The sequence below is a fragment of the Lathyrus oleraceus genome, chromosome 5 (genome assembly GCF_024323335.1).
Source record: "Lathyrus oleraceus cultivar Zhongwan6 chromosome 5, CAAS_Psat_ZW6_1.0, whole genome shotgun sequence".
Lineage (NCBI taxonomy): Eukaryota > Viridiplantae > Streptophyta > Magnoliopsida > Fabales > Fabaceae > Lathyrus > Lathyrus oleraceus.
In genome coordinates, this window is record NC_066583.1 from 507487081 (window position 1) to 507511719 (window position 24639).

The window sequence follows — 24639 nt, forward strand, 5'->3', positions numbered from 1 at the left end:
ACTAAAATAGGCATAGGTGGTTTGACAATTCCTTACTCCATCGAGCAACCTGCTTCGACACAAGGAATTACAATTCAACACACCACCTAATTCATTATGTCTAAGCTATCTACGTTCATCATAGCTCTTAGTCTTCTAAACAATTCGACATGCACTCCATTCGTCATGATGTCTACAATCTGATTCTCAGTTTTGTAGTATTTCACATTCATCTTCCCATTTTCTATCTGCTCTCGAAGATAATGGAACCTCATCTCGATGTGCTTGCTTCGACCATGTGCTATCGGATTCTTCTCCAGATTGATAGTTGACATGCTGTCAATCTTCATGGTAATTGCTCCATGACTCTTCGTTGTTATCTCTTCGACCAGATTCACCATCCATGTTGCTTGACATGCACAAAGAGAAGCAGCTATGTATTCTGCCTTGCACGATGATAATACCACTACAGACTCTTTTCTCGAACTCCAAGCAACTGGCGCACCACCTAGCATAAACACATAGCCAGCTGTGGATTTTCGATCCTCGACATCACTACACCAACTTGAGTCGGTGTATCCCACTAATTTGCACTATTTTCCTTCATCAGCTGTAGGAAACAAAATGTCATAGTCGAGAGTTCCTTTCAGATACCTTAGTATCCTCTTCTCCGCTGCTAGATGTGATACCTTTGGCTTCTGCATGAACCTACTCACCATACCTACACTGTATGCTAAGTCAGGCCTTGTGTGGCAAAGTTATCGAAGTGACCCAATAAGTCTTTTGTATTGGGTTGGGTCGACATCATCTTTATCTGAATCTTTCGACAGTTGTAATTTGGGCTCAGCTGGAGTCGAGGTTGGGTTGCAATCTTGCATCTCAAATCTCTTGAGAACTTCGCCTACATACCTTCTTTGATGCATCATCAAACCTCTACCACTCTTGTAGAATTCGATTCCAAGGAAATATGAAATGTCACCCAGATCTGACATTTTGAATTCCTTGTTGAGATCACCTTTGAAGTCTTTAATCTCCTTCTTGCAGCTACCTATTATCAACAGATCATTGACATAGAGGCATAGTATAAGCAATTCACTCTTGCTTCTTCTTACATATACTCCATGTTTAGATTTACACTTCACAGATTCCTTCTCCCTTAGAAAGTCATTTATCTTCTTGTTCCAAGATCTTGGAGCTTTTTTAAGTCCGTATAGGGCTTTATGCAGCCTGTACACTTTTCTTTCTTCACCATGTTTCACAAACCCAGCTGGTTGTGCAACATAAACTTCTTCTTCTAAGGGACCATTCAGGAATACACATTTCACGTCCATTTGACACATCTACCAGTTGTTCATGTTTGCTAGACCAACAACCAACCTAATTGTTTCGATCCTAGCAACAGGTGCAAAAACTTCATCGAAGTCGATTCCTTCTTGCTGAAGAAATCCTTTCACTACAAGTCTCTCCTTGTATCGAATCACTTCTCCTTTGGGATTCAACTTCACGTTGTATACCCATTTCACATTGATTTCCTTCTTGTCTTGGGGCAATTCGATAAGTGACCAAGTGTTGTTGACTTCGATTGACTTCACATTGATTGCAAGAATGTGTGATTACATCAGATGATGTGATCGATGAAGAAGGTGAGCTGGTACATTATGCTTTCATCCATTTCGAATCTTTCAATGCCTTGGTTGCATTGACAGGTTCGACATCTGCGTAGAAAGCATAATGTACCAGCTCACCTTCTTCATCGACCATATCATCTGATGTAATCACACATTCTTGTAATCTTGCAGGCATGTGTCTTGTTCTTTGAGGTCTGCTTGTACTTCCTTCACCTCTGACTTCTTCCTGTCGAACTTCTTTTTCGACTTCACTAGCTGGTTCATCATAAAATATTCTCACTGAATCTTTCTTAACACTCTCAGTCCAATCCCACTCCTTAAGCTCATCTATGATCACGTCCCTGCTGATCATTACTTGCTTATTCACTGGGTCTAACAACTTGTATCCTCCAGTCGAATGATATCCTATCAGGATCATCTGACTGGACTTGTCATCAAGTTTTCTTCTCAACTGATCTGGCACATGCCTATCTGATATAGATCCAAACACCCTCAGAAGACTCAATCTTCGTCGGACATCTATTCAGGATATATGTCGTAGTCGACACAGTTTCTCCCCATAATTCTTTGGGTAGATGCTTGCCTTTCAACATACTTCCAACCATATTCATAATTGTACCATTCTTCCTTTCTACGACTCCATTTTGTTGTGGAGTGTAGGGTGGCACCACCTCATGCACAATCCCTTCTTTCACACATAATGAATCAAAATCCTTCGACACATATTCTCCACCACCATCAGTTCTCAAAATCTTGATCTTTCGACCGCTTTGTCTTTCGACCATAGATTTAAACTTGGCAAATACCTCGATCACTTCATTTTTCTTCTGGATCAGGTAAGACCATAATTTTTGACTGAAATCGTCTATGAATGTAACAAAGTATTTGTTACCTCCAAACGAATCCATCTGGAAAGGGCCACATACATCATATTATATGACTTCAAGAATTGCCTTCGACCTGCTTCTTGTATCCTTACTAAAGTTGTTCTTATGCTGCTTTGCCTGCACACATTTTTCACACACTTTATTTGGAATGTCGATTTCTGGTAATCCTGAAACCATATTTCTTCTCTTCAAATCTCTGATGTCTTTGAAATTGAGATGGCCAAGTCTGTAATTCCATATCCATTCATCTTTGTTGGCTGCTATTGCAAGGCACTTATGCCCCATCACATTTAGTTCAATCTTGAAGGTTCTATTTTGAGACATTGGAGCCTTCAAGATCAACCTTCCTTTTTAGTCGAGAATTCTCATCATCTTGTCTTTGATTGACACCTTGTAGTTCTTTTCGACCAACTGCCCTATGCTTAACAAATTACTCTTCATGCCTGGTATGTACAAAACATTTGAAATTACTGACCTCTTGCCATCTTTCCTCATAATCAGAACATCACCAACACCTTCAGCTACTAGAGTGTTGTCATTTGAAAATTTCACCATGTTCTTCATTGAAGGCTTTATGTTGATAAACCAATCTTTTCTTCCAGACATGTGTGATGAGCATCCCGAGTCCAAGTACCACTGGTCCTTGAATCTCTCTTCTTCTCTTGTTGTAACCATCAACAATGTCTCTTCTTTTTCATGTTTCGCCAGCTTTGCATAAGTTTCTTGATTCTTCTGCTTTTCTAGACAATCACTAGAATAGTGACCACAACTTTGACAATTGTAACTTTGAATGTGACTCTTGTCTGACTTTTGACCACCACCTCTTCCTCTACCTGCAACACCACCTCTTTAGTTGCCTTGGTTCCAGGGTTTTCTCTGATTCGACCAGTTTCCTTCTTGCTGATTTCGACCAGTCAAATTGTTGTAACCTCTTCTGCCTTTGTTGCCATTACAACTTCCTTTTCCTTTTCTTTCTTTTGATGATTGAGCCTGCAAAGCCATATCACTCTTCGACTTTCCTGCAGCTCTTTCAGCCATTCTTTGTTCATGAGATTCAAGCGTCCCTTAAAGCTCTTCCTTTGTCAGTTTTGACAAATCTTTCGACTCTTTTATGGCTACTACCACGTGGTCGAATTTTGGAGCCAACGACTTCATGATCTTTCAGACAACAGATCTTGATGTCAACACTTTTCCATATACCTTGATTTGATTCACCAGTTTCGTAACCTTGGTGAATAAATCAGTTATGCTTTCATTGTTTTCCATTTGAAGTAATTCATACGTTCTTTTGTGAGTTTGTAACCTCACCTCTTTCACCTTCTCCGCGCCTCCAAACGATTTCTCCAGAATTTCCCATGCTTCTTTCGCTGACTCTGCATCACTAACCTTTTCAAAGTTATTTGTATCAACACATTGATGGATTATAAAGAGAGCTTTATAATCTTTCTTCTTCAATTCTTTATGTGCAACCTCTTCTTGACCCATCGCGGCTTCTGCAACCGTTGTTACTCCTTCCTTCACAAGATCCCAAAGATCTTGATAACAAAATACAACTTTTATATGCTTGCACCAATTCTCATAATTGGTGTTCTTGAGAATCTAAAGATTTGATGAAAAATGCCCGTTTGGATGATTTGTTGCCATGGTGATTTTCTTCCCACGAATCGATTAACCGAAGCTCTAGCTACCAGATATTGGAAATCCCCCAAAACCTATGGAGAATTTCAATCAATCTTGATGAACAATATTGTTAAAGAATGATGAAGGAGAAGAGTAATAAAATTCTGCAGAGTTTCTCTCTGCCCACAAACTGTGAAAAACTTCTGATTCACTTTGCTACTGCAAAATATTGTGAATTACAAGTATTGTGAATACTTTATTCATCTCTGTTTCAAAAATAAGGGTTACTCCCTCTATTTATAGATTTAGGTTAACTTGGACCTCAAACCAAGGCCCGGAACTATAAAAGCCCAAAATAGCTAACACTACTAAAATAGGCATAGGTGGTTTGACACTTCCTTCCTCTGCCGAGCAACCTGTTTCGACACAAGGAAATAAAATTCAACAATTTTAAATGATAGGAAGAATTCATATACAACAAAAAAATATTGTAAAATTGACTATAAGTAGAATAAAAAAAATCACAAGCAGAAGAGAATCCTTTGGCCTTTAAGCTATGAAATGAAGGAGAAGATAAAAGACACAATCTAAACTTATTTGGTAATATAGGAATATTAAAAAAAATGTTATATCGTCCTTTATATAACACTTTTTACTTTTGCTTTCTCCATATGAACCACTCGACCAAACTTCCGACATACCGCCAGATGAACTTTTCCTACTTACCAATTCAGAAATAACCCCACCTAGACTATCTCCTTCTCTCCTTCACAATCATCATATTCACCTACAACCTGATTATACTCCTGTTAACATAAAACCATACCGTTAGCCATATTTTCAGAAGGAAACCATGACTTCCATGATTTTGAACTAGTCCTTATTCTTCTCCAATTCTCTTTGTAAAAAAAGACGGATCTTGGCGTTTTTGTGTGGATTATTAAGCATTGGGATCACTTTCTTATTCCGACAATTGTTGAATTATTGGACGAATTAAAATGTGCCCAAATCTTCTCTAAAAATGACTTAATATCTAATTATCATCAAATATGATTATCATAAGAAGATATTCCGAAAACTCGTTTTTGAACATTTATGGGCACTACGAGTTCTTAGTGATGCTCTTTGGCCTAACAAATGCACTGTCGACTTCTCAAGAAACCATGAACGATCTGCTTAGACCATTTCTATGCAAATTTTATTTGGTTTTCTTTGATGATATCCTTATTCATAGCCCCACTTGGTCTACCCATCTAATTCACTTGCAAGAAGTTTTGAAATCATTACTTGATCACCAATGTTATGCAAAACTCTCTAAGTGTAATTTTGGTGTCGATTCGGTGGATTATCTAGGCCACATTATTTCCGAGAAGGGGGTAAAGGTGGATCCTACAAAAGTTTAAGATGAAATAGCAGAGCATGTTAGGAGGATTTCGAGATGAACCTGGTCAAAGCACTCAACATACCATTCAATTTTCGGACCTCTTTCGTTGAATTTTTTACGCACATTTTGATCACTGCTTCACACTTGTTAGGTTTTTTTTATTCCTCGCTCAGTTAGGTAGAAGCCTAAGAACTTACTGGCTCTTACCCCGAAGGTTCACTTCTCCAGATTAAGCCTTATGTTATACTGCATGGCTCTTTTAAACACCTGGTAGAGGTGTTGAGCATGGATCTTTGATAACTCACTGTATGTTAGGTATTATAGCCCTTAACAATTAGTTTTATCTTTATATGCAACCACTTATGTAAGTTTTAAGTGAACACCCTAAGAGGGGAGGGTGTGAATTAGGTGTAATTGTATTTTTAGAGATTTTAAGCCCTTTTTTGGTTTCTTATAATTTTCCAAAATTATGAATAGATGAATGAATAAGAAACAAAAAAATATAGAGCGGAAAAGCAAATGAACATAATGATGTATATTAGTTCCCCTTATCAACCAATGGTACATCTAGTCCCCTCACACCCCGTGAAATATTTTCGCTATTGTTAGATCTTTGTACAAGTCTCACACCAAGATTTCTCCTACAATTTTCTAACAATAATAAAGAAGCAAACAACTTCCTTAACTTCCAACAAAACCAACAATTATGTTGGACTTTGAATCACTCATATTCAAATGACATTTGCATGATGAATATCACATACACTTAAAAAGCACACCAATTTCTATTTACAAATGATTATCATCACTCACTTGGTGATCAAGTTATAACAAAATGATAATTTTGAATAAAAGATACTTTTTGGATAATTTCCAAGAATAAATAATTTTTCTTCCCTTTCAATATACAATTCAACCATATATATAAACTTTATGTGTTCATAATATATTATGAAACTTTTTGAATAATTTTAAAGTTTTGCACAAAGTTTCAACATTTTTTAAAAAAGAATACACTTAGAAAATTGTTTGAGTTGATATGAAAAATTAATAATGAAAGAGATAATTTGAAAACTAATATATTTTGTCTTAAATACATCCTAACAAATCTCTATTAATTGATATAAAAGTATGAGATATTTTTATGAAGGTTTACAATAGTGTAGAATAACAATGATTCATGAAAATACATGATTTTGAATTATGTACATGACTTCTTAAGTCAGTCAAAACAAATATTTGAAATTAATTATTTAAAATTTTGAAATGAATTACTGGGCCATGTTCCAATTCATTATTGCATCTATTTCAAGCTTGAGCCCAAGAAGACATGGAGTATTGCATTGTTCACCTTTATAAACACTAAAATTTTATTTATACAAAAAACAATGTGGAACTCTAGTGCAATTGCAAGCTTGTACCATTAAATTATAATTTTTTTCAATATCTAGTTAAGTCAAAGTCAATTATTCTTGCACAACCATGATGGAAACTGAAAGCACATATGGGAATTCCTTCATGCAGAACTCATCATCACGTACAACTTTTGGTCACTCAGAGTCCAAACCTGTGAGGCATGGTTCAAACTCAAAGGTTAATTTTGAAGCTTTCAGTATGTCTCAGAAAAAAATCAGCGACGAAGATGTTAGGTTGATGTATGTGAATGATCCTGATAAGACAAATGAGAGATTTGAATTTTCAGGGAATTCAATTCGTACTGGAAAGTATTCTTTTTTCACTTTTCTTCCTAGGAATTTGTTTGAACAGTTTCATAGAGTTGCTTATGTTTATTTCCTTATAATTGATATTCTTAATCAGTTACCTGAACTAGCTGTTTTTGGGATAGGTGTTTCACTTTTACCATTAACTATTGTTCTTCTTGCTACTGCTGTTAAGGATGCATATGAGGATTGGAGGAGACATAGGTCAGATAAAGTTGAGAACAATAGGTTAGGATTGGTTTTGGTGAGGGGTCATTTCATAGAGAAAAAATGGAAAGATATTAGAGTTGGTGAGATTATTAAAATCAATGTTAATCAACTGATTCCTTGTGATTTTGTCTCTTGGTTCTTCCAATATTGTACTTACGAAAATCATCATTCTTTGAGCTACCATTTTTGATGATTCATAGTATGGCCACAACACTTCTCGAACACTCCATGCCTTGAAGAAAATATCAATCATGTTAATTAATGTATACAAAAAGAAGTTTAAAAAATGTCCTACGCAATATTAGCTAATTGCGGAGAACTCAAACATGTAGGTCTAGGTGGTCTACAATGTGGATGATTGACCTTCCACCTTCACATGGTCAAACCAAGTAGCCACTAGGGAGCATTTCAGCCCTCACAAACTGCGAGGCTGCGGCAACATTAGGGCCAACACTAGAACCAGACAGTGACCTTTCACAAACCTTACAAGGTGCAATAAAATATTAGAAGCGCAATTGTACTAAATGATATCCCTCTAATGCAGCAATAGTAATGCATTAGAGTCATTATACAACGATTATACTCACCATAATACTTCCATTTTTAAGATTTGTAGTGTATCTCAAAGTCCAGAAATCCCGAGCAGTAGATAGTGTCATTGGAGAATATATCTGCAGCAAACTTAAACTTAAACTTAAGCTTTTGGTCACTCTGAGATTTTCACATTCCTTATGTCAGTTATAGTTTTCTAGATTATGACCCTTATTAACATTGCAATTGAACTAGAGTCCCACATTGGTTTTTTCATAAATAATTTTAGTGTTTATAAAGGTGAACAATACAACACCCAATGTCTTCTTGGGCTTAAACTTGAAATAGATGCAATAATGAATTGGGTCATGGCCCAGTAATTCTTTTCAAAATTTTAAATAATTAATTTCTAAAAATACTAATTAAAATAATTAATTATTAATTTATTCTATAAAAAATATTAATTAATAAATTATCTTAGTCATCAATGACATATCATTAAAGATTTTTTTTTATCCCAATCATCAATGCCACATATGCAAAAGTGAATGGGGACCACAAAAATCCAAAGAGCATCAAAATTAAGGGACCAAAATCGCTAGTTTTGTAATAGGGAGGCCAATTGTTTAAAACACCCAAACTAGGGGGACCAAACGTGCATTTAAGCCTTCATTTTTTATACCTTTGCTTCAAAGATCTTTATGCATAATAATTTGAGAACTTTAGAGATAAAGATGAGTATTATTTTTTTATCATCTAAAGTTTATATATAATTAATTGCAATTGAGTACCTTAGTATCAATATCAATTTCTTTTACTTCTAAAATATCCATAAACTTATGCATTCTTGATTCCAAACTTTTTCTTCTTTGGTAAGTTTTTGTCTTCATCAAAACTAAACTAAGGTAGATGATAGACATTTTCTTCACAATTTATTAGGTTAATTTTAGTGCATTTTTGCTATTTTTAAGTAAGTTGTGAAGAGCACAATAAGTGCTCTTGTTTGTGAGTTTTTATGTGTTTGTTACATATGTAAGGATGACTTCTGATAAGTCTTGTAACGTCAAAACTGGAACACCACCTTAAACCCATCTTTAAGTGAGAGAAAAATGCAATGGAGGTTACAAAGAGTAGATGTTCATTTGAGAATATGTGGCATCAACCATAAACTTTGAGTACATTTGAATCAAAAAGTAAAAGAGATAAGATCAAAGTGCGAGAAGACAAAAGACAGCACAATAGTGCAACCACTACAGCGCTCGACTTGGCTCTTCTGCGTAGTAGGTCTGCCACCAGACATTTTATCTCTCGCATGCGTCGTGTACCTCATCTGGTGCTGGTAGGAAAGAGAATAAATTGAGGGAATATGCTAATTTCTATTGGCCAAAAGTGATGGATAATCAAGAAGCCCATGCTCCAATTGAAGGAGAAGAGCAATCCAAAATGCAGCGGAATTTAAAAAAATTCTCCTTTAGTGATCCTTACGAATGAGCATGATCAGTGATAGAATTGTTACCTCTTGTGGCGATTGAAACCTTTGATGCAGATCTACAAAGAGATCGTGAACGTTGAACGATGACAACGCCTCTACTCAGTCCACACGAACAAATTCCTTCAATCTTAGTGATAGCTGCTACGAATGAAGGCTTGGAGTGAGATGGAGAGAGAAACGAAATTGCAACTGCACAAATGCTTCTACACAAGGGTTCTATTTATAGAACCACTTGTGTGGGCTGCAAGCTAAAAAGCCCACTTAAGTGTATGTGGCCCATATCTTATAATATACCAAAATCACTTAAGCGCGTGGTACCTTACCATATTTCATATTCTACTTAAGTACATCGTACCTTACGATGTTCTACAATTCACTTAAGTGCAATGTATCTTATAGTGTTCCTTAGTTACTCTATCTCTCATCAATCCGTCCTTTTGTGTGTGACCATGTAGGTTTTCGGCGACATTGGCAATTATATTAAATCACATATTTAACATAATAAACACTGAGCGGTATCTAGAAACACATCACTGCTACCCAAGACACGAAAATGTCATGTGATATGACAAATCCTTTTGTGATAATACTTATGTGTACAATTACCCTTTTGCCCTTATGTTTATATTGAACACAAAAAGGCATAGACTGTGTCATCCTTGTCCAGTTCAATATTGGGCCCATAGACATTTATCCTGTTACGCAGGATGGGCAAATTCCATCTAGGTCACTCATGTCCCTCAGCATGCTTCGTGGAGTACCCATCAACTGTCTTTATGGTCATCCAGTTACGGACAATGTTTGATCAGCAATAAGGCACTCGACTCTACATCTAGGGTCCATAGTGGTTTCAGGTCGAAGGGTGGTATACACCATTATCACCATGAGAATAACTTACGACACTTTGCATAACATTCTATATAGTATTCTCATAGCGGGTTAATCCAGTATAAATATTACTCTTAATATTCATACCTATGTTTAAGACTTGATAACTCCTTATCCATGATCCATGAGACGTAATCATCAGCCTATATACATAATAGTCTTAATGCTTTAATGTTATCCCATTTCACAATAAAGCTCGACTACAGATACTTTAAGAATAATGTCCTTATGTTTAATGTGATCTCATGATTAAGTCACACTTGATATATTAAACGGACTAGCTATTCTAGGGACTTTATTAAACAAACATAATAAAGAAAAATCATTTTATTATTAATAAATAATTCGATACAAGTACCAAAAGTATGGCCTCTAGGGTTTACACCAACACCAATACCTGACAAAACCCTAGAAGGAGTTGACTATAAAAGGGCCTATTGGATGAAATGAAAGGAGGTTCATAATTAGAAAGAAACATTTGGTAGAAATTGTTGCAAAAGTAAGCTGAACTAAAGTGGATAATTTCTCATATCTTCATCTCAAGTATAAGCTACCAGTATCTGGCGTGACAAAACTCGTCTCTTGCTAAATAAAGTTTGCAAGAAGACAGAGAAGTTACTCTTAGGTTCTCATTTAATTTTCATTATGTGTTTACTAATGTCTAGCTTAGGAACCAGTATTGATGTATGTACAGAGCTCACTATGAGATAAATTATTTTATGTAAAGCAAAATGAAGTTAATATGAATTAGTCTTTGTGTTATTTGATGTGGTACTAATGCCTTATTTTATTATGCATTATATTGTCATAAATCTGATTCTTTGGATGATCATCTTAGGAAAAGATAAAACCTTGTTGATGTGAGGAATCCAACAATAAGTGGAACTCGTGATAAATATGATTAAAAATAATTGGATAGGAGTAGTCACTAGATTAACTACTTTAGGCATAAAGAGCTACAACCATAGAGGATTTTCAGAATTAAATCAGACATGAATTAAAGTTAAATGTAAGGTTTAGGAAATTGTCCCATTGCTTTCTTATATACACTTTTAATGTTGTAGGAATACATTATGACATCATCTGGCGTGACATAACACATCATGTACACACAATAAACAAATCATATTGATGAATCATTGCCCAATACAATCTCCATTAATGATTTCACTTATTTAAATCAAAGTTATTTATGTTTTTGTTTACTTTAAAACTGAACTTGTGATAACCATAAATTATTGTTATTTTTGCTCGTGCTAATTCACAAAAGTTAATTGTGCAAATCAATTTAAGTTATTTTCATTTATTGTGAGTTAGTCATCCTTACTAATTTATCACTTGTTAATTTAAAGATCATGTATACTTGCATGTGACACCACACATCTTCAAGCAAAACATTTTGGCACTGTTGTTGGGGAGTGTATCAATAACATTTTGATTTTGTATAAAGACATTGTTTCTTTTTGTGAAAAGAGCATTTGAGCTTCTAACGTTTTCTGTAATCTATTAACGTCATAGGTGCTTAGTTGTTACATGCGCAGGTTGTAGAATCCGGTATACATAGGAGATCTTGAGCCAGAGAGAACACTCATATTATTAAGGAGATTTCAAGCTACTGGTCACTTACCACGAAGTCGTCCACCTGTTATTATTTTTTGGTAACTTTGAAGGATAGTTTGAAGAAGAACCATTTGAAGAGGAATGAGTTATGGCAGACAACGACATTATTGGCATTGCCAATGATAGGGAGAGAAACATAAAGGACTATGATATGTCTGATCACAATGTGTTGAATACATAAATTATACGACCATAGATCACAGTGGCACAATTTGAATTCAAGCCTATGTTGTTTCAAATGTTGCAAGCAATAGGAAAATATTCAGGGGTTGCTAATTAAGATCCATTTAACTTTAGACAATTCGTAGAAGTAGCTAGCAACTTCAAAATACCTAGTTTCTGATGATGCTTTTAGAATCATGACGTTTCTATACTCTTTAAGGGATAGAGCCAAGAGTTGGCTAAATCCTCTATAGCCTAATTTCATAGCCACATGGAATGCCTTAAGCTGAATTTTTTTAGATAAATATTTTCCTCATGTCAAGAATTTTGAGATTAGAAATGAAATTACTTCATTTAGACAAGTAGATGATGAGTCTTTGCTTGATTCCTAAGAAAGATTAAAAGAGTTGTTGAGGAAATATCCTCGCTGTGGGATACCAATCTATAATCAATTTGAAACATTCTATATTGGAATGCTTCCATCCTAGAGAAACATGCTAGATGCATCCTCTGGTGGAGCTTTTATATTTAAATCGTATGAAGAAGGTTATAGATTTATTGGGAGCATTACAACTAATACATACTAATGGCCAATTACAAGATTTGTTGTTGTCTCTACTCAAAAGAAGCCAATTGGTGTCCATGAAGTCACTAAGACTACAACCCTTGCTACTCAAGTAGCCCGTATCCACCAAATGATGAAGAATATGGTGATGAGTCCTGACGTGCCTGCAACCAAATCTGTTAAGGTTGTAACAAACGCATTAGAGGTTCCTTGTGTTTATTATGGGGGAGCTCATTTATTTGAGTATTGCTCAGCTAATCCAGTTTCTGTGAACTGTGTGGGAAACAACAAGTACAACAACCCCCTACAACAACACTTACAATCCTGAATGGCGTAATAATCCAAACTTTTCATGGAGTAATACTCAAAACCAACTTAAGCACCTCAAGTTCCACCTGGTTTTTCTGTACCCAATCATGTCGTGGCTAATCAAGGGAATAATTACCTAAAAAATATTTTGAAGTCCTTCATACAAGAAAACAAGAACCAGTTTTAAGCTCAAGGAGTAAACATTAAAAACTTTGAGAATCAAGTCGACAGATTGCTTTAGCACTCAGTTCTAGAACTTTGCGAGCACTTCCTAGCTCCATTGAAACTCCAACATCTACTTCTAGTAACAAGAGTATTGAAACATGCAATATTATAAATTTAATAAGTGGGAAATAATGTGAATGACTAACATAAGCAAGATAAGATCCACCAAGAGAAAATCTGACTACCTCTAACACTTTAGGAGTGGAATAATCGAAGCCTACAAAGACTACACCTCTAGTGGAACCTATGAAGGAGAATGTACAAAATGAGAATGCGCTCTGAAAACTTATGGCATAACTTCTGCTCTAGAAAAGCACCCCATTGACACGCCAAATGTTGACATACCACCCAGATTTGTGCAAGAAAGGCCACCACCACACTTTCCACAAAGAATTAAAAAGGCTAAAATAGAGCAATCGTTTGGAAAGTTCATGGAGATCCTGAAGCAGATTCATATCAACATACCATTGGTTGAGGCCATTCAACAAATGCCAACTATTTCAATTCATGAAGGATGTTTTTACTAAAAGGAAAAGAGTGGGAGAATTTTCGGTTGGAACAAAATTGGTTTGTCCCATATCCCTTAGGTTTTAATGATAACAAAGTATTTAAAGAATAATTGGGTATACTAATATTTGTTTAAACGTGGTTTGTCCTATACCGCATAATAATTACTTAGGTACCTAAAATAATATTGAGTCGATGCTTTTCCAAAACGACACCTACTAAGAACTTAATCATTAGTAATAGGTTCTACCAGAGCAGGGTGTTACTTTCTATCTTGATATAAGTAGGGTAAAATTTTGAAGTTTGTATGTTTAGTTTGGTTAGACTCAACAAAATGATCAAAGTAGTTTTGGGTTTTGAAGCAAAGAGATGGGCTTGGATAAAAGGTTATCACCCATCAACTAAGAATTATAAGAGTTGTAATTAGTAAAGGAGTTTGCTTACATTTCAACCTGTTTTTTAGGAGCAACCAAAGTCCACTTAGAAACATGTTTATTAGGGTCTTAGAATCACTTGGTTCAAAATGGACAAACTTAAAATTGGATTAAATGTGTGACCTTTTAGTTTTAAATCATTTAAAACTTGTTAAAGGTTGTTTTGATAAATGTAATAACATTACACATCTTCTATTGTATATATCTTGTCTGGTAGTAATAACAACAATTCACCGTTTAACCTACGTTCAATCCTTAAGAAGAATAAGTTGAATGGCAAGAACTTCCTTGATTGGGAAATGAATCTAAGAATTTTTATTAGATTCGAAGGTTAATAGAATGATCTTGAAACCTCAATCCCGATTGTAATCTCAACCTCTACTAATGAGGAAAAGGTCTCCTGTAAGATCGTTGAGGATAAGTCAGTAATTGTTACTTGCCTAATGCTTGCGACCATCGAGCCAAGCTTGAAAAAACAATTTTGCAAGCATGGATGCCTACAACATCACCCGACAACTAAAAACTATGCTTCAGGAACAAGCTCAAATTGAGAGGTACGAGACTCATAAGGCGATTCTTGAGTGTAAGTTAGAGGAAGGGAAGTCGGTTACCATTCACGTCTTTGAAATGATTGGATATTTCGAGGCCATGTCAACCGTTATGAAAGACATTACATTTCGTCACGGTTTTTGAATATGACCGTGGTGAAATTGTTTATCCATATATAAGTGAAATAACTCTCGCTTCTTGACAATATCACCATACCTCTCACACACATTTTCTCTCTTCTTCTTCATCGCTAGCTCTCATATTTTATACTATTGACTCAATCTTGTTCTTTATACATGAATATATTCTTCTTCTTCCTTATTCTCTCGTTTTCGTGTATGGTGTTATGTTTCACATGATTTTCTTTTTTTTGTTGTATGTTGTTGCATGTTGTTTTTGATAAATGTAGATAAATGTCTGTTGACATGATTTTCATATTATTTACTTCGGTTTCACATGTTTTGTTGTTGCTTGTTGTTATTGACAAATCTTTTTCCATATTTTATCTTCTTCGCGTATGTTATTGTTATGTTAATATTATTGTTATGTATGTTGATAAATTTTTGTTGGATTACAATGTCATGCTAGTTTATGTTAGTTATATTGATGTTATTGTAATGTATGTCGATAAAGGTATGCATGTTGTTGATAAATGTTGTTGTATGTTGTTGTTGATGTTGTTTTATTTCAAAATTTGCTTATGTTTTAATAGCTTGTTTCATAAATGTTGTTAACGTTGTTGTTAATACATGTTGTTGATGTTGTTTTGTTTCAAAATCTTCTTATGTTGATGTATTATTATTTATGTTTCAATAACTTGTTTCGTAATGTTTGAACTTTGTGCTTCTTTTGACTTGTAGATAGGGATGCTTGTTTTAATAATGAGGATGAAGCTAAAGTGAACGCTGCAAAATTGTGTGAAAGATCCAAAGTGACATCCATTCAAAATTAACACAAGTTTGCAGCTCTCACTTCAGCTTCATCCTTATTTCATTATGGATGCCATTATGGGACAAGTACGTTTCTGAATCATTCTATAAGTTAATATGTTTGTTGTATCTTGTATGTTGTTTAAGGTTTGTTGTTGATGAATATTTATTTAAAAGCAAAGTTATGTGGTTTGAGTGTTTTTCCAGTCCCTTTCCAAATATATAACTTTTCATATTGCATTAAAAAATTACAATATGATAGATAAAGTTATATTAGAAAACAAGTACACGTTCAATTCTTGACAAGGATTTTCCAGCCAATTATCTGCATTTCGTTCTTTAACCATTAGAACTTTCTTCAATACTTGTAGTTCTTCCACCGCCCCTTTCTCCATATATAATTTTGTTTACAAAGTAAATAATATTTTTAAAAATGAATTAGAGGTGAAGGAAGGGGAGATGGAAGAACTATGAGCATTAAACAAAGTTCAAACTATTAAAGAGCAAACAGCGGATAACTTAGTTGAAAAACTCTTGTCAAGAATTGAACGTGAAGTTATCCTTCTAATATATCTTAATTCTATCAGATAAGATGCTGCTTCGACTCGATACAGAGAATCTCATTTTTACTGTTGAGATGTTGCTTCATCAATATGAAGAGTCTCATGCCAGACTTTTTAGAGATACTGCTCTAGCATCCGGGAAAAGTCTTAAGATTTAGCTAGGGATGTCATTCCGTTACTAACATATCTCGATTGAGATGTCCAAGATACTGTTCTGACGACTCCCAGAAAGTCTTGACTGTTCCATTTTACTGTAGGATAATGTCTTTCACCATTTCTCACTGCATTTTCTTCATGTATTTTCTCCCTTGCATTTCCTAGGACAAAATTTGGGTCTTTTCGTATTTAATTACCTTCCACTATGAATGTATGAAGACTGCTGTCATTCTTACCTTCTGGTTCAAGTTAATTAAATAGGGGCAGCTGTCATACCCCAATTTTGTCCGGTCATATTTAAATTTTCGTAAATCTGATTTTATTTTTAATTTACATCATACGCACAGCATGACATGCATTTCATCATGAATAAAAACTAAAATATCAGTCAGAATAAATTTATTGAAAATACAGACAAATTGGTTAAATCATTTCTCAAGAACATGTAAAATCAGCGGGTAAAAAGTTTCAGAATTAAAATTACAGACACCAGTATTATTAATCTACAGTTCATGCCGTTTAACCTGGTGTGCTCGTTGTAATTTTCAGAAGCTGTTTCAGTTGCGTTTTGACCCGCCTGAGCCTTTTAACCGGTGAAAATTTATTTCAGAATTTGAGGAAACGCTGTATTTTTTAATAAGTATATTTTGTGCTGATTATTTTAGTGTGTTCGATCTATTTTTTTTTAGTCAATTTTTATTCGATTTCTATTTTTAATCAGATCATTTTATTTCTTTATTCAAAATATCACATTAAACAATTAGAGTTTTCATTATTATTATTATTACTATTATCTAACTTAAATTACTCTTTAAATATTTTTTTTAATAACTAATTTTTAATAATAAATAATAAAAATGCTTGCAAATAAAGATATTTTATCAGCATTGGATTCTTTCTGTTTTCCTGGCAATTGGACAGCTCACTCATAAATACACTCACACGTTACCTCTCCACACACTCCAATGGTAACAAAGAAGAGAGAGAAATAAAAGCACACGTGATCTCTCTCTTTTTTTCCAACACATCCCTCAGTCACTTACCTCACTCCCACCACTCAGTCACTGTCAAAAGAAAACTAAAGAAACAAAACTTCTTCTTCTTCAGCCACAACCCACCAAAAAGCCCAGATCGCCGCACCACCTTCATCGTGAAACAACCACCGGCGCGCCTCTCTACGACCCTCACAACCTCATAACCCTTCCGCGCCGTCTCTTCACCCTCTCCGTCCGTCCACCACGCGAGCCACAAACACACAACACTCCGGTAACCTTCAACCTCGTCGTTCACCAAATCCCGTCTTCACCACGACCACCCCACGAGAACCGCCAAGCTCCGACGGGACAAGTTTACGGAATTTCAAATTTTAAATATATTTATGTTCACTCGTTTTCGGTTTGAAGTTTGTTTCTTTTGACAGGAAACTAAAGGGTTTGCTATAGCTCGTGTCAAGTCTTCGGCATTGCGGTAACCATTCTACCGAGTTCTTTTGTTTGTTATTTAAACATGCGTTTGCTTTGGTTATGGAGGCTGAAATTTTCATTTCCTTTCTTTTCCCGTTGATGTCGTTACTGTCGATATGTTGTGCTGGTGAATAATGAAACTATTTATTTGGCTTTAGTTTAATGTGAATTGAATTAAGTTGAATTTGAGGGATGTATGAAAGAATGTTCTAAGTTATCATTTTTTTCCTTTTCAATTCCTGTACCTTTTTTTAAAAAAGAAAATCCAGCCTTTAGAAGAGAAAGTTAAACCATGATTATTATGTGGCGTTTGCATTAATCCTTTGCTGTATCAATTTTCATGTTGTTACTATCATTACAAGCAATGTATGGATGTAGAAAGAAATCTTGGGTCACTTGGGTGTTGAAATATATAGCTATTGTGTTGAAGTTTAGGAATATATAGTTACTGTGTTCAAAGTTAAATTTAAATATAAATATATATTATTGTGTTTAAGTTTTATATATAGATACTATTTTAATGTGAGTAGATACATGTGTTTAGAAATATATACTATTGTGTTTAAATTTAAACATAAATATATACTACTGTGCTTAAGTTTAAATATAAATATTATTATTGTATAAATATAAATATTCAGTTTTGTATATATCGGTAATACGTTGATTTGAATAGATATATGTATTTCATTTTGCTTTATTAATTACTATTGTTTTATTTTTTTCAGTTTAATTAATTAATTAATTAATTTTAATTGATAATTGGATTATTAGATTTCTGGTTATAGATTTTAGCTAGACTTTGTTGTTAGTTTTTGAACATTGTAAATAATGCATATTATAAATAGTATAGATGGAATTTGTTTTTTTCCTTTCATTTGCATTTTAAATCGGATTCTTAATCCGCGGATCCGGCAAATTCTAATGAATTAATTTTTCTAATTAGAAGTTAACCAATTTCTTCGTTATCGCAATTTCACCATCATCTTCCACTATCATCTCATAATACAAATTCAATTTCATTCCATTTCCTCACCAATTCAATGCCAAACAATTTTTAACTCGATATTGAGCCCATTTTCAAATACCTATGTAAGTCGATCGCTTGTAAAAGCATCGCCATCAACCTCACATGGCTTACTCTTGGGCCTTCTTACAATGAGACCTATTCGGTTTTAATTAATCGATTAGATGAATTATTCATTAAAATAAAATTCACTCCACTCGTAAACACAAAATTAAAACCTCGACCCAATATCGAGTACTTTCATTCAAATCAAATTAAAATACCCAATCACAATCAAACACCATTTCATTTGGAAATGAAAAGGGGGATGGCTTTGAGTTTTTAATTCCTCTCCTCGATTATTTGAATACGAGTTCTCTTACTCGGTTAGTCAAATAATCGTCATTTCTATCCACCTAAGCACAAACAAATTGAATCATTTTATAATAAGAAATGAAAAGGGAGATGACTTTGAGTCTTCAATTTTTCTCCTCGATTATTTGAATACAAGTTCTCTTACTTGGTTAGTCAAATAATTGTAGTTTCTCTACAAACTTCCAAACCAAGATTAAATCAAATTATTTTCATAATAACAAAATAAAAAGGGAGATGACTTTGAGTTTTCAACTTCTCTCCTCAATTGTTTGAATACGAGTTTTCTTACTCGGTCAGTCGAACAATTGTCATTTTTCCGTAAATTAATAAATTAATCAAATCATTTCATAATAAACTATATGAAAGAAGGAGATGGTCTTGAGTTTTCAATTCCTCTTCTCAAATGCTTGGATATGAGTTGTCTTACTCAGTCATTCAAGTGCTTGTCGTTTATCTAAACCACATCAACCATACACAAACTTATTTTCATAATCACTAAGATGAAACAGTAAGCGGTCTAGAGTCTTTTATTCCCTTTCCCGATGCTTGGATATGAGTTGTCTTACTCGATTATCTGAGTACTCGTCTTCCATTCAAAACACCTTAATTATTATCAAATCCCTTCTATAATTAAGGATGAAAAAGAAAATGGTCTAGAGTCTTCTATTCCCTTTCCCGACTGTTAGGATACGAGTTGTCTTACTTGACTATCCGAGTAATCGTCATCCAACCAAAAACATCTCAACCAAACAAAATATCCAACATATTAATCCAACTTATCACCCTCGTATGATCAAAACTCTTTTCAAAAGAACACTATTTAATCCTTTCTGATGCGCACAACAAACTAATGCTTAAGCCTCCGCCGAGAGTAGACAAGCCAATGTTTAGCCTTTAGGATGCGATCTAAACAGTTGTTCATTAAAAAACACCAACTAACCGTAGTTCCCCGAACTACGAATGCTCTGATTTCCTTATTTAAGGATACGTAGGCAGGAGATTGCTGTATCTTCGCGAGCACACTAATAAAAAACCTCCCCTTTCCTTTTCTGAGGTTCCCATCCATTTCTATTCTCAATATCTTATAACCCAAAGATAACAAACAAACATAAATTAACACACGAAATATAAATTAGAACTAAAAGGTTCCCGTTGGGTACAACTGACGTAAGGGGTGCTAATACCTTCCCCTTACGTAATCCACTCCCGAACCCGAATATGGTTGCGACGACCATTATTCTATTTTTCAAAGGTTTTATCGATATTTCCCTATCCCTTCATTAGGATAAATAAAGTTCGGTGGCGACTCTGTTCGAACGTAATTTTTTCCGCGACCATCGCGAGGAATCGTATTTTTCGAGATGCGACAGATGGCGACTCTGCTGGGGACTAGCTCCAAGCAAAAGAGAGTGAAGCCTAACTTAGTTTAGTTGATGTATTGTGTGTTAATTTTATCTATTTGTTATTTATTCTGTTATTGTTATGCTGTCATGATTATTGTATTGTGATTTATTGAATATGTTTTATTTGGGGTTCTCTGGTCGGTGATACTTTGTGAGATAGGCTCTCCACCCGAGTCTGAGAAAAACCATAAGATTAAGTTGGTGGTTGCGTAGTGGGAGCCCACAAGGAGTCTTCCTTGTTGGGAAGATACGAAGACCCCGCCTTGAGGAGATTCTCTTGAGGTATTATTGCCCGACGAGTTTTCGTCACGACGATAGTATTTTCAAGTTGGATCAATGACTCTAGGGACCTTTTAACCCACTCTATCTGGCGGTTATGTAGTATCGACCTGAAAAGTCCCAGACTTATTGGGTCAATATGAAAGCCCCAATCAGATGAGATCCCTTGGACGTATTATTACCTTACAGTAATATTTCCAACCTCGGTCTATGACTCTGAGAGCCTTGTTAGAACCCTGGACTCGAGAGTCGTGTAGTAGAATCCCCATGGAGCCTTCCTTGTTGGGACACTACGAAGACCTCACCTAGACGAGATCTTCTTAAGGATATTATTGTCCGACGAGTCTTCGTCACGGCAGTGACGTTCTCAAGAAATATCCTTGACTCTAGGAACCTACCAACTGCAGAGCCTACCCATGGGGTTCCATTATTCAGAGATACCCGTCAGTCACCCATTATTCTAATCCATCTGAGAACACCTTGAACTTGTGATCCTAAACATGTCACTACACTCATACACATATCATTGCATTTGCATTCATCATCATACATTTCATATCATTTTTCACCAAAAAAATAAATACAAAAAAAACTCATTCGTCCTTTGTCCATAACCTGCAGTTGATTTCCCGATACTCATATCAGACTTGAAGTAGCTCTTGAAAGATTATGGATCCATTGGAGCAAAGTCACATTACATTAAGAGGAGATGTTGACTCGATGAAAAACCAGCCAGACCCACTTGTGGAAGCTATGATAGTTTTAGCAAAGAAGGAAGACAACATTCAGCAGACTGCAGTTGTTGAGAATGTTATGCTAGCTACAGTAAATGGTCTTACCCAACCTCAGCTTGTGCAAACCCCAGTTGATAACTCTACTGTACTCTACTGTTCAGACAAGAAGACATCCTCAACACTGGCAATCGTTGGACTGATTTGTTTCTATTTTTGCATTTGTAGTTTCTTTGTTGTTAAAAGCTGCTTGTGTTTAAACATTGTTGTTTTTAATGGTAATATTGATGAAGTAATGATGCATGTTTTGAATTAATTATCTCGCATTCGCTCATTTTTTTCTTCTCTTATATCAAAAACAAAAATACATCAGTGTTTCTCCCATTCACTTTTCTTTATCATAACCTTTGTTTTATCAAAGATTTGAGGGAGGATGACGAAAACAAGTTACCCATAATTGCTGACTATATGCTTTCGGATAAAATTATGCTGATGATGTACAGGCATTGTTTCAAATTCTCAAACACTGGAGAGATAAGGAGTGAATCCCTAGTCAACCACTTCGAGCTTGAAGTAGGAGTTTCTTTCGGATCTAAAAAACCTTACATTAAACCTGGGGCAGGGTAGTGTTCAATTAATCTGACTATGCATTCAAATCACAAGATGAAATATCCAATATGTGGATCAACTACATGACATTCTTCGCACACATCCTAAAGTGTCGAAGGAACCTTGAAAAATCAAAACGTTATGACGGTTGTTCCTCAATGACCAATGACTTGGCAGTCACATTCTAAAAAAGGGAATCAATAAAAAGCCTGCTAAGTCGATACCCCAAAAGGAGACTTAGGCAAAAACCGGGGCAATCCCGATGGACTAAAACTTCAAAAAGCAGTCCATGCAAAAGTTAGGGATCAAAACAAAAATCAAAGGAGGTCACAAAAACCCTCAACAAAATAAAAACAAGATTTAGTGACCACCATATCAAGAATCAAAGGGTCACCAATAATGAAGAGCAAAATAAAGTGTCTGTCATTTCAAGAGATCTTACACCTGCAAACTCTCTTAAAGTTGAATGTGTATGGCGAATTAACTGAGCATAGGACTGGAGTTTATCAAGAAGAAGGGTGGGTACAGAAACAATTTTGAGCCTCATATCCTTTGTTTCGATAACCGTGAACCAAGCCACGTTACAACCCTTAAAAGACCTAATTGAAGTAGGGTTTATTCCGAAAGCATACTACATCAAGGTTGCGTAAATTGACTCCTAAAAATTTGCTAATCTTTTACTTTGGTACAATCTTCTTGTTGTATCCTTCGTATTGATAAATCATCATTGCGTTTGGATTAAAATGGTTCACTCATCATACATTGTCACATCATTCAAATAAATTCTTTTCAAAACTTGCATGAGTATCACATTAAAATTACCATTTCTGAACAAGCAATTTTAACTGCAAGTCAGTACTTGACGTCAGGGAAATTCCAACAATAAGGAACAATTAGAGGAACTTGGACATTCGTTAGTGCTAACCCGAATCAAGACTACCTCATAACCCACAAATCAGGTGCATGCCACCTAAACATCAGTTGATCATAGGAAGATTACTCCAAGAATTGGTCAGTCTTAAACAGTCTCCAACATCTGTTAATAAATGTGCAAATCATTTCAAGAATCAGTTGATCCAGAGCAAATCATCTCAGGACTCTATTAACTAGGGGCAGATCACCTAGAGGTTCTGTTGGCCAGGGGCAGACCCCTTCAATGTTCAGTTAGGGTGAGTTAAGTCGCTTCAACGCTCATACCGGGGCAAGCTACCTCAAGAGCACAGAAAAGTCAATCACTCTAAGAGTCGGTTAACCAAGGATAAATCCTTTCATGGATCAAAATTTTGGGGCAAGCCATCTCCAAATTATGGTACAATTGCTTTCGAAATCCTTTCGAGGTAAACATTTTGCATAGACCCATCACATTGGGGCAAGATGAGCCATACAGGAGCAAGTCATCTCCCTGACTTCAAGCTGTTCAAGCGAAAGCTTTTTCACACGTCATCAACTGCAGAGTTCAAGATGAGTGTCGGAGAATCACGCTATCACCCCATAAAATAACCTTTTGACAGACAAAAGCCTTTCTGCAAAAAAACCCTTCTCTTCCAATACCCGCGCAGGGGCATTTTGGAAACCTTCCAATCATTACACAAATCATCATCATGCATTAGTCATGTCGCTTTGCTCTAGCATAAAGCCATGCATATCATATCATTTATCAGGCATAATTCCCCATAACATGAACCTGACATCAAAAGCCTTGAAACCCAAAATCTGACACCAAAGCCCAACATCGCTTGGCCATTTCGAAGTCCAGTTCTCGTCTGACAATTTATTTCAAAGTCCAGTTCCCGTCTGGCAACTTATTTCAAAAGCCCATTCCCGTCTGGCAATTAATTTCAAAGTCCAGTTCCCGTCTGGAAAATTTATTTCAAAGTCCAGTTCTCGTCTGGCAATTTATTTCAAAGTCCAGTTCCCGTCTGGCAACTTATTTCAAAAGCCCAGTTCCCGTCTGGCAATTTATTTCAAAGCCCAGTTCCCGTCTGGCAACCTTTTTCAAAAGCCCAGTTCCCGTCTGACAATTTATTTCAAAACCCAATTCCCGTCTGACAATTCATTTCAAAGCCCAGTTCCCATCTGGAAATTTATTTCCAAAGTCCAGTTCTCGTCTGACGATTTATTTTCAAAGTCCAGTTCTTGTCTGGCGAACTATATCAAAAATCAGTTCTTGCATGACAAATCATTTGCCAAATACCAGTTCTCGTCTGGTAAATTATCTCTTAATACCAGTTCTCATCTGGTAGTCAATTATTTTCACCAGTTCTCGTCTGGTAGCCTATTTTAAAAAAAGTCAGTTCCCGTCTGACAAACAAAAACAAATTCAGTCCCGTCTGACATTTCAATTATTTTCACCAGTTCGCGTCTGGTAACATACCCTTCGAGTGCTGTCCTCATCTGGCAGTTCAATCTCCTTC